The following is a 17466-nucleotide window of genomic DNA, read 5'->3' on the forward strand; positions in this document are numbered from 1 at the left end:
CATTGGGATATTTTTCACACTTAGATCCAATCTGGGCCCTTTCAATCTACCAAAAGCAAATTCACCTGTCATTCTGCCCTGCTGCGCCTGTAGCTGAATCTCTCCTTGCTGCTCTTCATGAGCCAGGGGAGTAAGGGTTAAGCTGGACCCCACTGTTGGCATTTCAGTATTGTCCACGGTAATCTGCTGGTTGGGAAAGAAAGTCCCTGCTTGTAGCTTTCTGAACAGTCCTGTGTTGCAAAGAGGTACGCATCATGCACGTTCCCTGACCAGCCAACATGGATGTCAGTGAAGTGTTGTCCCAGTGATACACCAGCACTTGCATAACCATGGAAAAGTAGCCCTTTCTGTTGGTGTACTCCTTGGCAAGGTGCTCTATGGCCATAATAGGGTTGTGTGTGCCTACTGTTCCACTGCAGTTTGGGAACCCCACAGCTGCAAAGCCATCTGCTATGTCCTGTACGTTGCCGAGGGTCAGTCCTGCGTAGCAGGAGATGATTAACAGACTGAAGGGAAGGTTACTCACAGGCATGAGTATACGTGGATAAGGCAATTGAACTGAATACTGGCACTATTTTCCCTTCCTCCCCTGCTCAGGGCTGGCCCGATCCCTGTCTCCCTCAACTTTCCCCCCGCCTTCCTGCACGGAGCTGGCCTGAGCCCCCTCTCCCATCCACCCCCTGCTTGGAGCCAGCCTGAGCTCCTTCTTCCTTCTCCCTCATCCCCCTTGTACGGAACCGGCTGGTCTCTTCCCCTCCTCAATCCCCAGTTTTGCCACTGGGCAGATCTGGCAGGAGATCAGTCGCTTCACTACTGTTAAGGCAGCTCGGATCCCGCCTACAGGTGCATTAACAACAAGTAGCAGATTCCCAGGGGCTGTGAGATCCGAGGCTCCTGGTGACATTTGCACCGAGTCACTTTTCTGACCATCCCCACGGTCTCTCTCAGTCACCCGGAGTCTCCGGCTCAGCAGTTGGTGTTGGCAAAGCCTGGGGCTGCCTTAGGGGGCCTAGTTCCAGCCACTGGAGGAAGTACCCGCCTGGACTGGGAATGGAGGAGGCTTTAATGAAGGTCTCTCCACAGCACAGACCCTGCTGAGGAGCAGCAGTAACTAAGTCTGGACTCCCAGATCACAGGGGAGGCAGCACCATCGCACCCAATAAACTCAACCCTGATACCTTGAGTGAAGAGAGAGAGAGAGCAGCCTCCCCTCCCTTAGCAACAGCCAGAGCCCTCTGGTGACAGCAGCTAAGGACACCACTTCCCTGACCTTATTGGCTCCCATATTAATCCAGCCCCATAACAACACCCGAGTCCCAGGAGTCCAAATCAGCTGACAGGGGCCTGCCGGCGGGTGTTCTATTGCAGTGCAGACATACCCTTCATGACTTTATTACAGCACAGACCCAGCCTCTCCCACCTGGATTAACCCTCTGGGACGTGGTTAAATGCTCCCGGTAACAGAGGCTCTGAACCAAATCCTAGAGAAGAGCAGAATCAAAGGACAGCTTAGGAGGATGCCCCCCCGTGGGCAGCTGTCACAGATATACAAGGGTGTCTGATGCCCCAGCCTATGTATGGCCCCCTGGAACGTGCTTAGGGTTGCCAGGTGTCCGGTTTTCCGCTGCCCGGGCCATTAAAAGTCCGGTTGGCAGTGCAGTGGGTGGCTTCGCGCGGATCCCAGGAAGCGGCGACATGTCCTTCTGGCTCCTACATGCAGGGGCAGCCACAGGGGCTCTGCGTGCCCCTCCCGCCCCAAGTGCCGGCTCCGCAGCTCCCATTGGCCGGGAACCACGGAAATGGGAGCTGCAGGGGCGGCGCCTGCAGGCAAGGGCAGCACGCAGAGCCTCCTGGCAATCCTTGCGCATAGGAGTCAGAGGGACATGTCGCTGCTTCCCAGGAGCTGCCTGAGGTAAGCACTGCCTGGAGCATGAACTCCAAACCCCCTCCCACACCCAAACTCTGTCCTGGAGCCAACACCCCCTCCTGCACTCCAACTCCCTGCCCCAGCCCAGAGCCTCCTCTCACACTCCGAAACCCCTCAGCTCCAACCCGGAGCCCCCTCCTGCACCCCAAGCCCCTCATCCCTGGCCCCACACCAGAGCCTGCATCCCCACCTGGAGCGCTCACTGCCCCTGCACTCCAACCTCCAGCTCCAGCACAGAGCCCCCTCCCACAACGAAACTCCCTTCCAGAGTCTGCACCTTGCCCCCACCCTTGCACCCGGAGCCTCTCCCGCACTCCGAACCCCTTGGTCCCAGCCCAAAGCCGCCTCCTGCACCCCAAACCCTCTCTCCCTCTCCCCCCTGCATGAAGACGGCCCAAGCCCTCTTTCTCCCTTCCCCCCCTGCACAGAGATGGCCCAATCCCCCCAGCGTGGAGCTGCCTGAACCCCCTCTCCCTTCTCCTTCCCCACCCTGAGCCCTCTCTCCATCCCTCTCTGCACTGAGCTGGCCTGAACCCCCTCTCCCTTCCCCCCGGCCCTGCTGCACGGAGCCGGCCCAAGCCCCCTCTCCCTTCTCCCCCGCACAAAGCAGGCCTGAGAGCCGGCCCGAGCCCCCTGTCGCACTGCATGGAGCTGGCCCGAACCCCCTCTCCCTTCTCGTCCAGTGTGACAAAGTGGGAATGTTTTCTCTGAATACTGTGTGGGTGCCTCAGTTTCCCCTATGCATTTTTTAAGGATCTAGGTGGTGGGATAAGGGTGTGATTGTTGCGGAGCCCTAGGGGGCCAATGTGATGGTCTGCACAGAGACTGGCCAACACTGTCTCCTGGCAACTGATGGCCTGGGCCCCTCCCCTGCAAAGGTGCCAACTGAAAGTGCTGGAGAACAAAGAGATCAGGTGGCCTCCTTGCCCAGAAAAGAGGCAAAGGCCAGAGGAGGGGCTGGAGGGAGTGTCAGTGTGGAGCTGACTGGGGAGACGGGGAGAAGCCCAGAACCTGGGTCTGGGCTCCCCACCCCCGAAGATGGACCTGACTGAGGGGTTCTGTTTTCTGTACCTACAAGCTCTGTTTTGGGCTGAGTTCCTGTGGTCTAATAAACCTTCTGTTTTACTGGCTGGCTGAGAGTCACGTCTGACTGCGGAGTTGGGGGTGCAGGGCCCTCTGGCTCCCCGAGACGCCTGTGCAGACTCGCTGTGGGAAGCGCACGGTGGGGAAGGGGACGCTGAATGCTCCAAGATCAGACCCAGGAAGGTCTAAGCTGTGTAAGCGTCTTGCCCTGGAGACAGTCTGCTCAGTCGGAGTCCTGACTGCCTTCATACGGAGTAGTTCCAGAGTATTGCCCGGTGATGCCGTGATATCTGCCCCCCTGTTCGGAGCTGGCCCGAAGCCTGAATCCCTTCTCCCTCGCCCCCCTGCATGGAGCCGGCCCAAGCCCCCCCTCTCCCTCGCCCCCCTGCACAGAGCCGGCCCAAGCTCCCTCTCCCCCCTGCACAGAGCCGGCCCAAGCCCCCTCTCCATTCCCCCCTGCACAGAGCAGGCCCAAGCCCCCTCTCCATTCCCCCCTGCACAAAGCCGGCCCAAGCCACCTCTCCCTTCTCCCCCCCAACCCGAGCTGGCTGGAGCCCCCTCCCTTTCCCCCACCCCCCTGCAGTTCACCCAGGCCGCAAGAGGCTGAGCAGAGCCACTGGCTGGGACCCCGGCTGTCAGCGGGCTGAGTGGGGCCGGCAGCTGGCACCTCGGCTGGCAGAAGTCAGTGGCCGGCCTGCTCAGCCCGCTGCTGACCCCCTCAGCCTGCTGAGTGAACAGAACCCCAGGCTGGCAGCGGGCTCAGCGGCCGCCGGCACCCGCAGCCTGCCATTAAAACAAAATCAGCTTGCGTGCCGTAGGCTGAGGACCCCTGTTCTAGTGTATACAGTGTATACCGGGTGTTCTGTACTTCATGGTAATTTTCACTATACGCGATTTTCCTCTTACACGCTGACCTTAGAACCTAACCCCCGCATAAGACGTGACTCCACTGTAGTGTAAAAATTTTTTTGGGGCACCGCTTTTTGGCACCCCCAAATCTTTGCACCGTAGGCGCCGCCTAGTTGGCCTAGTGGTTAAACCGGCCCTGCCTCCACCCCCCTGCATGGAGTCAGCCCGAGCCCCCTCTCCCTTTCCCTCGCCCCCCTGCACGAAGCCAGCCCATTCCCCTTCTCCTCTGCCCTCCCTCCCGCATAGAGCCAGCCTGAGCCCCTTCTCCCTCCGCCACCTGGACTGAGCTAGCCCGAACCCCCTTTCCCTTTCCCTCCCTGCTGCACGGAGCTGCCCCAAGCCCCCTTTCCCGTGCACAGACCTGCCCCAAACCCCCTCTCCCTCCCCCTGCATGAACCCCCTCTCATTCCCCCCCCCGCCCCCCTGCATGGAGTCAGCCCGAGCCCCCTCTCCCCCCGCCCCCCTGCATGGAGCCAGCCCGAGCCCCCTCTCCCTACCCTCCCTGCACTGAGCTGGCCCCAGGCCCTTCCACCCTCCCTCCTCCCCCGCCGAGAGGTGGCCTGAGTCTCTACCTCACCCTGCACTGAGCTGTCCCAAGCCACTTGCCAAAGCCCCCCTCCTCCTCCATGCAGGGCTGGCCCAAGCCCAGCCACTCACCCTCCCCAAGCCCCTTTTTGGCAAAACGAGGCATTTGTCCCATTTACTCTTGCCAACTGGTGATTAGTTGACAACAGCAAACAGGACGAATGTCCAGCTGGAAACCGAGGCATAACTAACAGTATGGACCAAAGGCTGAGAATCAGAACAGGCCTGGCCTTGGCAGAATAGCTACACACTAGGTATTAGCTAACACTTTGTAAGCACTATCCTGATCTGAGAAGATGGTACAAGAACACCCAAAGTTCTGATCTAACTACGTAAACAAATTCCCAGGACATAGTACAGGAATGCACCTCCTAAGATTGGGGGGGGGGGGGGGGATGACATCATAACGCATAAAGATGTTTTGTTCAAACTAGCAGGTACAAGGATTAGGGTGCAAACTAACAGCATCTGGAGCATAATACATTACTTGTCTGTATCCATGTATAAAAGGAGAAGTCATAGGAGAGGCATCTTTGTACTGGTCTTAGGGGATACTGTCATGTTATGTTTCAGAGGGGGAGCCGTGTTAGTCTGTATCTGTAAAAGCAGCAAAGAGTCCTGTGGCACCTTGTAGACTAACAGACGTATACCGACGAAGTGGGTATTCACCCACGAGAGCTCATGCTCCAATACCTCTGTCAGTCTATAAGGTGCCAAAGGACTCTTTGCTGCTGTCATGTTATGGTGACTGAACTGGTCTCTTGTTGGGGACATACCTGTGTCAGCATGCCTGGAGCTCCTATGGGGCACTGGTACTGTGTTTTGACAACAATAAACCTGGCCGAGAGCCATTGCCACTGAGCTAACCCGGTGGCCTCTCTTAATGAAGAGCACTGAGGTCTGCAGAACCAGCAACCTGCACTCCCTGCCAGTGCAGAGCACCCTGGAGCGCCAAGAACGGCAGCACTAGCAGCACTGACAACTTTGCAGTGCCAGCACCACTCTGCAGCACTAACAACACTAGTGACTCACCAGTCCTCGGTCCCCGACTCCGGCCCAGCCCTAACTCTGGCTGGCCGGGCAGCGCGGCTCCGGGCTAACCCCCGGCCCCGGTCCAGCCCCCGGTCCCCGACTCTGGCCCGGCCCCCGACTCCGGCCCCCGACTCAGCCCCCAGTCCCTGACTTCGGCCTGGCCCCCAACTCCGGCCTGGCCAGTGGCTCCGGGCCAGCCCCCGGCCCCAACTTCGGGCCGGCCCCCAACTCTAGGCTGGCCAGCGGCTCCGGCCCCCAGCTCTGGGCTGGCCCCCAGCCCCGACTGCAGGCCAGCCCCCGATTTCGGGCTGGCCAGCGGCTCTGGCCCGGCCCCCAACTCCGGCCTGGCGCCCGTGGCTCCAAGCCCCGACTCTGGGTGGCGCGGCCCCCATCTCCAGGCAGCGCACCAAGGGGGGCAGGGAGGGGGTGTTGGATAGAGGGCGGGGGGTGGATTAGGGTCAGGACTCAGGGCGGTCAGACGGCAGGGAACAGGGGAATTGAATGGGGGCAAGGGTCCTGGGGGGGGCAGTCAGGAAGGACCAGGGGTTGGATGGGGCGGTGGGAAGCGTCAGGGGCAGGGGTTCCAGGGGCAGTCGGGATAGAGAGAAGGGGGTTGGATGGGGCAGGGGTCCCGGGGGGCCATCAGGAATGAGAGGAGGGGTTGGATGGGGCGGCAGGGGGCAGTCAGGGGACAGGGAAGGGGGGTGGATGGGTCAGGAGTCCCGGGGGGTAGAGGGGGGCACAACCCCCTCGTGGGGTGAGGAGGAGGGAACCGGTTGTTAATATTTTGGCAGCTCATCACTGGTTCCAGGTACTTAGATAGTGCCTGATGGGTGGGAACAGAAATGGAGAAGGGTGGCCCGAGCAAAATTAAGGGATGGAACCTGGGATGGAATGGGGACATGTAGAATGACCCAAACCAAGAACCATTAAGCAGCCCACGCGTAGGGGCCATCACACTGCAGCCACCACCGTATGATGAGAGCTGTGTTCCAGTGATACCGAAATCCAGATTGGTGCCTTGTCAGAACGGGAGAAGTAAGCACACAGGAGGGAGAAGTAGCAAACAATACTTTCCCTACATTGGTAAAGAAGATGGAGGAGGAAATGGAATAGGTCACAGAACACATTAGGCAACAGGGGCTGCTTTTGATCACAGGAGCGTGGATAAAAAAGGATTTCAAAGTAAAACACCTAGAGTACATGGGCCAACACCAGGAATTAATGTATCGTCAGAAAAAACGCAGCCAGCAAGAGGAAAAAAATTTAGGCTGGCAAACACAGGCTAAAAAAATCTTTAAAATATGCATGGAGTTCCCCAGAACTGGCTAACTGCAGCAGGGAACCCCAGCAATCCATTTGGCAGGCAGACAAAAGCAACAGGCACTGGGAGACCAAATTCAGGTTTTGTGGAAGCAGGAGGCAACCCCCACTCTCCTCCCCGGGCCAGGAACAAAACCAGGGGTACAGGTTTCCAGCCCTTTGCTTTAACCCACGGAGCCCCACTCCCCACACAGAGCTAATTATAGAACCTTTATGCTCAAATATTTTCACATACTGGTTAAGTTTTCCTTTATAGCCTCTCTCAGTTTGTCAGGCTCACGGCTGCTGTCTGTACTTTAAAATCACCACACAGAGTTCATGAACCTCTCTTGGCTCATGTCTCCCTCCCTCCCTATATTGCGCTCCACCCGCTCGCTCCTCGCTTCTGCCCTCTTTGTTTTCAAAGTTAGAGTTATTACAGAAACCCAGGTTGCAGGAAGAAACAGCGCAACTAAAAACCACTAAAATACATAAGATGGTAACTTTACTTAAATAAGTACAGTAAAGTAACTATTCTAACGCTTCAGGAATGCAACAGCTGAGGAGACTCTTAATTTTTTTCCAGATACGGTTGCTAAGCAACAGAAATGATAGCTCTGCTTCTAATCCTAGCCCCTAACTAACATATGAAATGTAGGTTTTCCTTGGTTCCATGTAGAAGTATCCTGTAGTGCTGTGCTTTGTCAACAGTAAACCTGGCCAAGCGCCTTCACCACTGAACCCAACCTGTGGCCCTTACGAACAACATCGAGATCTGCTGAACCCACACGCTGCCCTTTCTGCTACTGTACCCAACATTGGCGTTCTGAGAGCAGCAACACTAGCAGCATTAGCTCCATTCCACAGCACGAATGCCACATAACACTCAGGTAATAGGGCTCACAACATTTGAAAGAACTCAAATGTGAAGTTGTGGAACTATTAACTAAGGTTTGTAACCTGTCCTTTAAATCGGCATCGGTACCCAATGACTGGAAGTTAGCTAATGTAACACCAATATTTAAAAAGGGCTCTAGAGGTGATCCCGGCAATTACAGACCGGTAAGTCTAACGTCGGTACCGGGTAAATTAGTCAAAACAATAGTTAAGAATAAAATTGTCAGACACATAGAAAAACAAACTGTTGAGCAATAGTCAACATGGTTTCTGTAAAAGGAAATCGTGTCTTACTAATCAATTAGAGTTCTTTGAAGGGATCAACAAACATGTGGACAACGGGGATCCGGTGGACATAGTGTACTTAGATTTCCAGAAAGTCTTTGACAAGGTCCCTCACCAAAGGCTCTTATGTAAATTAAGCTGTCATGGGATAAAAGGGAAGGCCCTTTCATGGATTGAGAACTGGTTAAAGGACAGGGAACAAAGGGTAGGAATTAATGGTAAATTCTCAGAATGGAGAGGGGTAACTAGTGCTGTTCCCCAAGGGTCAGTCCTAGGACCAATCCTATTCAATTTATTCATAAATGATCTGGAGAAAGGGGTAAACAGTGAGGTGGCAAAGTTTGCAGATGATACTAAACTGCTCAAGATAGTTAAGACCAAAGCAGATTGTGAAGAACTTCAAAAAGATCTCACAAAACTAAGTGATTGGGCAACAAAATGGCAAATGACATTTAATGTGGATAAATGTAAAGTAATGCACATTGGAAAAAATAACCCCAACTATACATACAACATGATGGGGGCTAATTTAGCTACACCGACTCAGGAAAAAGATCTTGGAGTCATCGTGGATAGTTCTCTGAAGATGTCCACGCAGTGTGCAGAGGCGGCCAAAAAAGCAAACAGGATGTTAGGAATCATTAAAAAGGGGATAGAGAGTAAGACTGAGAATATATTATTGCCCTTATATAAATCCATGGTACGCCCACATCTCGAATACTGTGTACAGATGTGGTCTCCTCACCTCAAAAAAGATATTCTAGCACTAGAAAAGGTTCAGAAAAGGGCAACTAAAATGATTAGGGGTTTAGAGAGGGTCCCATACGAGGAAAGATTAAAGAGGCTAGGACTCTTCAGCTTGGAAAAGAGAAGATTAAGGGGGGATATGATAGAGGTATATAAAATCATGAGTGATGTTGAGAAAGTGGATAAGGAAAAGTTATTTACTTCTTCCCATAATACAATAACTAGGGGTCACCAAATGAAATTAATAGGCAGCAGGTTTAAAACAAATAAAAGGAAGTTCTTCTTCACGCAGAGCTCAGTCAACTTGTGGAACTCCTTACCTGAGGAGGTTGTGAAGGCTAGGACTATAACAATGTTTAAAAGGGGACTGTATAAATTCATGGTGGCTAAGTCCATAAATGGCTATTAGCCAGGATGGGTAAGAATGGTGTCCCTAGCCTCTGTTCGTCAGAGGATGGAGATGGATGGCAGGAGAGAGATCACTTGATCATTGCCTGTTAGGTTCACTCCCTATGGGGCACCTGGCATTGGCCAGTGTCGGTAGACAGATACTGGGCTAGATGGACCTTTGGTCTGACCCGGTACGGCCGTTCTTATGTTCTTAACAGCTGCAGCACAAACCTCTCCCCTTTGCTGAGACAGAATCTGGTTTTAGGTGAGCTGCACTGAACAGGACCTACCTGCAGCTCTTCTACACTCAGACATGGAGCCTGCTCCTCAGAAACAATCCCACACTTGTTACACTGAGCAGCCCCATCTCCATTAGTCTCACGCAATGTTCCGTTTAATTTTTTCCACCCACATGCGGAATAAATTTTGTTATGTGCGTCAAGGTAATGTGAGCCACCAGCAGAAACAAAAACCTTGATATAATATATATTTTTTAAAAGTTACCAATAGGGATAATTACTCCAGCCAGGACAAGTTAGGCATTTTAGAATTCACTACTCAAAAAATTAAATTTAAGTGTAAGAGAAATAAAAATTATGAAATGCACAGACCAGTCAAAAACTAAAATAACCGAACTTTGAAAGAATAAAATTACAGAGAATGTATATGCATTGCAGGAACTACCAAGAAGTAGCAACAACAACAACAACAACACTGGGAGATGTGTGACACACACAGAGACTTTATTTGTGCTGGCTGCTGGGGAAGTTTCTGAGAGATGCCATCCACTGTCTCTTTAAGGCACTCACTGAAAGCTCTCCTCCTCCTGAACCATGTCCCCTCTACCCCACTCTGCGGAGATGGGGTACATGGGCAGGGGTAGACACACACACACAGTGTGCTGGCTACTGGGGAAGTCTCCAAGAGACCGTACACTGCCTCTTAAGGCGCACACATACACAGAGGCTTGTTTAGACCTCAGAGCTGCTGCAAGTTCTGAGCCCTATCCCCTCTACCCTGCTCTGCAGAGATGGGGTACTGAGGCTGGGGGACCCCATAACATCAATTCCCTCTCCACCCCCCCCCGCTCTGCACAGCCAGCGGGAGGGTCCCAGGAGCAGCTGCAAGAGCAATGTGGCTGCAAAGCAGCGGGGGCGAGGGGCACCTGAACACACGCTGCCAGCTGCATGTGCGTGGCTCTGCTAATCAACTGCACGACACTTGAATCTCTCCTGGGCAGCCGCCCAACAGCGCAGCTTCCAGGAACACAGTCACTGGATTTTCCTCCAACACTCTTTCACTTAGCCATCATCAAACACACAGACAGCTCTCCTGTTTCACTGAACTGCTGACAATCCCCATGGCAGGGAGACCCCTGTGTTAACACAAACGATACAACTCAGTGTGCAAATGATACAGACTGGATGCTCTAGGTACACATGCACCTCTTCCCCTCGATCAGGCCGGGGGAACTCAGACCCACAGCTCCTCATGTCACAACCACAGCTCTGCATCAATCCTCGAATTAATCCCCAGATTTCCTCACCTCACAATCACACCTCTACCCACCTGCTCCAACTAATGCCTCTGCCATTCACTACAGCTTCAGGCAGCCCAGTGAATCCAGTCGGAGTACATGTGGATAACTCCCAGTGGCTATTGCCCACTCCAAAGGGACAGAGTTAAGGTTGCACAGGCATGGACCTTCACTCTGGCTTTCCTACTTTTGAGAGGTTTGAGTTTTGCTGAACTTGACGTGCTGGAAGGGCTCAGGACAGCACTGGGCACCCTTAGCGCTGCATTAATGAAGTTGTCAGTGAATATGGATGTTCAATAAACACACGGAAAAGGATGGTTCTCCGCCCCTCCTGACATTCACATCCCCAGACAAGGCAACTTGAAGATGGGAAAGGAAGGGGGATGGAGCTGGGAGGTTCCCTGGCAGTGGGAGGGAGGAGCAGCAGGGATGACTGGCAGTGGGGATGTGGGGAGCAGGGTTGGGTCATGGCGTGGGGCAGCAGCTGGCACTGGGTAACCTGGGGCTGGGCAGTCTCCATGTGGGAGATTTGCTTCTCCCCCTCATGTGCCCCTTCCCTGCCCCGTTGCCAGTAGAGAATGGCCAACCTGGGGAATGGCTCAGGGCAACAATTCCCCACCAAACACGGACAAAGCACTGCAGAGACCAGGGGTAGGAAACACCCCACATCTGAGGAAATATTAAATTGACACCAGAGAATTAGAGAGAAGATGGGGCAAAAGCTGAATGGAGAAATTGTCAATAATCTGAGAGGAAAGGAAGAAAAAAAATCAACATAGATTCGATATCCACATTTGATAATTAAAGAGAAATGTGACAGAATTGGAGAGGATTTTATAAATCTCTCAGAGGGAAGTGGCAAAATCAGAGGGGATTTCAAGCTCTCCCCCCAACCAATTTCCTGACTGCTCCCAACTCACACTGTCTCCCCCTCCAGCTCTGTCCTTCCCCCACCCTTCCCTGCCTGGCACCTCCATACCCCAGACACACAAAGGGGAACCCCACTGAGCCGGTCTCTTCCTCTCCTCAATCCCCAGTTTTGCCACTGGGCAGATCCTGGCAGGAGATCAGTGGCTTCACTGCTGTAAAGGCAGCTCGGATCCCGCCCACAGGTGCATTAACAACAAGTAGCAGATTCCCAGGGGCTGTGAGATCCGAGGCTCCTGGTGACATCTGTGCAGAGTCACTTTTCTGACCATCCCCACGGTCTCTCTGTCACCCGGAGTCTCCGGCTCAGCAGTTGGTGTTGGCAGAGCCTGGGGCTGCCTTAGGGGGCTAGTTCCAGCCACTGGAGGAAGTACCTGCCTGGACTGGGCACGGAGGAGGCTTTAATGAAGGTCTCTCCACAGCACAGACCCTGCTGAGGAGCAGCAGCGGCTCAGCCTGGGCTCCCAGATCACAGGGGAGGCAGCACCATCCCACCGAAGAAACTCAACCCTGATACCTTGAGTGAAGAGAGAGAGAGAGAGCAGCCTCCCCTCCCTTAGCAACAGCCAGAGCCCTCTGGTGACAGCAGCTAAGGACACCACTTCTGGGTTCTTATTGGCTCCCATGTTAATCCAAAGTCACTCCTTTTCCTTCCTTGCAGCGACTCAGGAGTCAATGAGACCAGAAATGTGACATTGGGGAGGGGAAGACGCCAAAATCTCTTTAAACACATCCTGGGAGGGGAGGTTCCACGCTTCCCCCTCTCTCTTGCTCCCCACATCTGGGGCAAGGACTCAGGGAAACGATCTTCCCTCCAAACCCTGAACATCCTACAGTTCTGAAGGGGAAGAGAAACAACATTTGTGGTGATTTTATATTGGTATTTGATCAATGGAGAGAAAGTTATCACCGCCCCCGTCCGGCCATTCACACAGCCCTGGGCTATGCTGCTTTAACAGGAGACAGTAAGGGATGGAGGAGCCAGGAGATTCAATAAACTTCCATGCCCTGTCATGGGCTAATAATGGCTGTGATGGACCCACCCCAGAGGTGGCTGGGTCTCAGCACTGCAGGAAGAGACCCCTCAGGGTGACTGGTTTCAGAGTAGCAGCCGTGTTAGTCTGTATCCGCATTACACCAATTGAATCTATTTCCCTATGAATCTAGTTCTCCTCACACCTTCTATGGGCCATCTTAATTATCACTTCAAAAAGTTTTTTTTCCTCCTGCTAACGATAGCTCATCTCAATTGATTAGACTCTGCCTGTTGGTATGCATACTTCCACCTTTTCATGTTCTCTGTATGTATAAATATCCCCTGTCTGTGTGTTCCATTCCATGCATCCGAAGAAGTGAGCTGCAGCTCACGAAAGCTCATGCTAAAATAAATTTGTTAGTCTTTAAGGTGCCACAAGTACTCCTGTTCTTTTCTCAGGGTGACTGTTCACCACGGGCTCTGGGGACCCTTCTGGTGAAAGCAGCTATCGGAATGTGAGTTAGTACAGGAGGATGGGGTGTCTCAGCCGCTCTGGGCAATGCCCAGGGGAACAGGGACCCATCCACACACAGAGCAGCCCCCTGAGGGGAGTGAACCCCTTGTCTCGCACCATCAGGGGAAAGGAAAAGTCAGTCAGGGTCTGGGAGACACCAGATTGTGTGAGGCCCAGAGAGGGTGAGGCTCTGCCTGGGATGTGTATCTGAAATGGGGCAAGTCACTCTGATCAGCAACCCTGTGGATTTAAATGGAGATAAAGAGGGAAAACAAATGATTCTCAAACATGAGGGGGAAATTTAACCTCTCTGCAACCTCCACTATGGAGAATGACTCATGGCAGCAAGTTCCCTCCAAACAGGAGAAGGGCCTGAAAAATATGGAGAACACCTCAAAGCCTAAAAGGATTTTTTAAAATCAATCACTTATAATTACACTGCACCCTCGCTAGAACACAGGGTTTTGGATCCACGTGCAGTCCCGCATTAATGCGAGGACCGCATTACCATGGATTCCAATGAAGGTAATTAAATTTGGGATCCATGTGCAGTCCTCACTATAAGTGAATTCGCGCTATACAGACTCGCGTTCTAGCGAGGGTCCACTGTAATGGGAAATGGCAAAATCTGAAATGGGTCATCAGTGTTCTCAAAAGAAAAGGGAGCAAATATGAGGAATTTGTCACAAATTGGAGGAAAGTGGAAAAGTCTGAGGGATTTTATATCAACAGTTGATACAAGGTAAAGAGAAAATCTCAGTGGATTTCATATCAATATTTGATAATTAGGGAGAGAAAGGGAAAAATGTGCACAGATTTTATATCAATCAATATTCAAGGATTTAAGAAAAAGACATCATCTGAGGAGATTTGATGTTAATATCAGATGATTAGATGGGGAAAATCTCAGGGGATAATAAATCATAGATAACGAGAGAGAAAATGGGGCAAAATGTTCAGGAATTTTCTGTCAATATTTTAGAACTGAGGAGAAAATGGAGCAAAATCTAAACATTTCCTAATATGAGAGGAAAACATGAATATCTGGGAGGACTTTATCTCAATACTGAAGAATTGGAGGGAAAGTGGGAATGTTTAAGGAGACTTGTGATGGGATGCAGCTGGCCTTTGCAGCTCCCTAGGATCTTACTACATCCCGCCCCAGGAAGCGGCGAGTCCTCTGGGCCTGCCTAGTGCCTACACAGGCCTCAGAGAAGCAGCCACTCAGAGCCCAGCAGGCTCAGATAAAAGGAGCTGCAGGGGCACAGCAGGTCAGTCAGACCGCGGCTGGGACCAGAAGAGGAAAGCCAGGGGGCTCTTCCCTGGCCTGGTGAGAGAGAAGAACCTGAGGATGGTGGTAGGAAGCGGCCCAGGGAAATAGCAGTGATGGATTGGCGCGAGCAGCACATGGCTGCTGTGTATAGGGTCCCTGGGTTTGAACTTGGGGTAATGGCCAGGCCTGGGTTCCCCTGGCAACAGGTAAAATGGTGTGAGCTCCCAAAAGGAGACAGGCCTCCTCTGGGAGCCTGAACAAAGGGCTGAATTAAAAGGGGCTGGAGCTGAAGGCCCTAGTGAGGAGGAGCAGACTGCTTCTTTCCTGGACTCTAATGCCCTGGCAAGGACTCATTGAGATTTTAGGACTCGGCCAGAGGCCCGACCACGGGATTCCCACCAAGCTGGCCGGCGGCCTGCAGGGAACAGCAGGAGGAGACAAGGTCTGGGATGCTGCACCCTGCTGCTCGGAGATCCTCCAGAGGCGAGTGCCCCACTAGGGGATTACACAGCTGTGTACAACGAACAGCACAAAGAGCCGGGTCCCCCTTGCCTGACATTCACTGGGGCAGCAGGGAGCCCTGGGCAATGCTGCTTTAATAGGAGCAGGGAGGGTGGAGGAGCCAGGCGGCCTTGGGGGTGGGCAGTGGGGTCTGGCAATGGGACGGGCAGCTAGTGGCTGAAGGGGCCTGGGGTGGGGGAGAAAGGGAATCAATGGGGCTGGGCAGCCTCCCTTCCCCGCCCTGCTGCTGGCTCCCACCCCAGATGCAGCCGTGCCCCACGGCTCTGCCAAACTGCACCCATCACCCCGTTCCTACTTGGCAAATGACTCGCGGCAACAATTTCCCCCCTGAACAAGGACAAATTGCTGCAGATAAAATGGGCAGGAAACCCCCCAAATCTGAGGATTGTAAATTCTGCACTGGGGAGCGAACGGGGCAAACGCCGTGGCCGAGAACAGAGGCACTCGGTCATGGGAGAGAGCAGACGGGAAAGCGACCGGGGTTTGACATCCCTGTTTGCTAATTCCGGAGCGACGGGGCAGCGCCGGGAGGATCTGATCAGTCTGGGAGAGGGAAGCGGTGAAACCAGAGGGGATTTCACACACACCCCCCCCCCCGACCCCCGTGTGGGCACCTGCTCTTCTCCCCCCCTGCGATGCCCCGGCTGCACGGAGATGGGTAAATCTACCCCGCCTGACACGGGCTCTCCGCCCCCCACCCCCCTTTTCCCTCCGCCCCCGCCATATTGTCACCCCGCCCCCCGCCTGCCGAGCCCCCGCGCCCCGCCGCGTCTGTTCCCCGCTCAGCCCCCGGCCTTGTCCCGGGGCCGCCCGCGGGCGGCGCGGTCCCAGCGCGGGGGCAGATCCCGGGGCGGGGGGGACGCGGCGCAGAGTCACGGCCCGGCCCGGCCCGGTTACCTGGGTCTCCGGGCCGGAGCTGGCGCCGGCAGAGCCGGGCCCGGGGCTGGTCCCCGCTGCAGCGAAGGTCTCCCCGGCACCGCCCGTGGGAGCAGCAGCGGCTCAGCCCCGGCTCGGGGCGGCGGGAGGGAGGGAGGCGGCAGCGCCCCGCAATGGCCCGGCCCCGGCCCCGCTCGGCCCTTTGTTCTCCCCAGCGCCGCCCCCCGCCCGCTCCCTGCTCCCGGCGCCGCCCGCTCCGCTGCTCCAGCCCCTTCCTGTGTCCCGCAGCCGCCGCAGCCCCCACCCACCCCCCGGCTGCCTGCAGCGCGCCCCGCCCCGGGGCTCGCTCCGCCCGCAGCAGCTCCCGGGCCGGGCACGGCGCGGGGAGACCTCGGGGCAGGAAAGTGCTTCTGCGCCCCCGGCCCAGCTCCGCTCCCGGGCCGGGGCGGCCGGTCCCCGCGCTGCTGCAGGCGCCCGACGGGCTGGGCCAGGCCGGGCCGGGCTCCTCCAGCTGCCCGGGCACATCTGCCCCTGCCCGGGGCCGGGCCCGTGTCCTGCTGGCCTGGGGCCGCAGGGGGCAAACCGGAGGGGGGATGGGCGGAGTCTGTGCAGGAGCAAACAGCTGGGGGGAGGGACGGGCCGGGGGGAGGCAGGGGCGGGGGGTAGGAGCTGGGGTAAGACTGGGGCACAGGCACCGCCGGGGAGGGGGAACCGCGGGGCAGAGAGGATAAAACTGACCGATCTGCGCTGTCTGACATGGGGGACCAGGGGGTGGGTGGCATTTTCCCCTCTCCCGGGATGGTACATCTCAGCACGGGCTTCCTTCTTAAAGGCACAGTGCATCCCAATGCCGAGCCCTGGCTGCCCTTCCCTATTTAAAATGACGTACTGAGCTACCAAAAGAGTGTGGAGTCGGAAATATTTTACATACACCTCTCCAGTTACAATTGTCAGACATATTTTTAGTGTTTAAAAGAATCCTTCAGCAGCTATATGTCCGCATCAAGCCTCATAACAGCTTACAAATTTGTCTTATCTACCGTTCTGATTCCCTGAATCTGATTCTCCTTTTCTTGTTATCCACTGTAAAGGCAGTTTCACGCTACCAAAGGAACATGGATTCAGCAAAATAGTTTACATGCACCTTTCAAAGAATAATTATCGTTAGGGCTGTCAATCTTATTTAACTTAAGTGAGTAACTCAAAACAAATTAACTTCATTAAAAATTTAAAAACTGATTAATCATTATTAATTGCACTGTTGAACAATAATAGAATACTGATTAAAAATTATAAATATTTTTGGATGTTTTTTCAACATTTTCAAATGTATTGATTTCAATTACAACACAATACAAAGTGTACAGTGCTCACTTTACACCTCTACCCCAATATAACGCAACCCAATATAACATGAATTCGGATATAACGTGGTAAAGCAGCGCTCCGGGGGGCAGGGCTGCTCATTCCGGCAGGTCAAAGCAAGGTTGATATAACACGGTTTCACCTATAATGCAGTAAGATTTTTTTTTTTGGCTCCCAAGGACCGCGTTATATTGGGGTAGAGGTGTATATTATTATATTTGATTACAAGTATATGCAGTATTAAAAAGAGAAACAAAAGAAATAGTATTTTTCAATTCACCTCATACAAGTACTGTAGTGCAATCTCTTTAATGTGAAA

General features: G+C 53.9%; 1 protein-coding gene across 2 annotated transcripts in view; it reads right to left on the bottom strand.

Moving 5' to 3' along the window:
* Positions 1-16569, bottom strand: part of LOC123378422 (zinc finger protein 271-like) — a 32299-nt gene extending 15730 nt beyond the window's left edge. Inside the window, exon 1 of one of the 2 annotated variants that reach the window (XM_045032155.1) lies at positions 16521-16569. The gene's annotated coding sequence lies outside the window, so the exon portion shown is untranslated. Of the gene's footprint in view, positions 1-15803; positions 15981-16520 lie in introns of those variants that run through there. The other variant, XM_045032154.1, reaches the window with a different exon arrangement.
* Between the last annotated feature and the right edge of the window lie 897 nt (positions 16570-17466).

Source organism: Mauremys mutica, chromosome 10, assembly GCF_020497125.1.
Source record: "Mauremys mutica isolate MM-2020 ecotype Southern chromosome 10, ASM2049712v1, whole genome shotgun sequence".
NCBI classification, from domain to species: Eukaryota; Metazoa; Chordata; order Testudines; family Geoemydidae; genus Mauremys; species Mauremys mutica.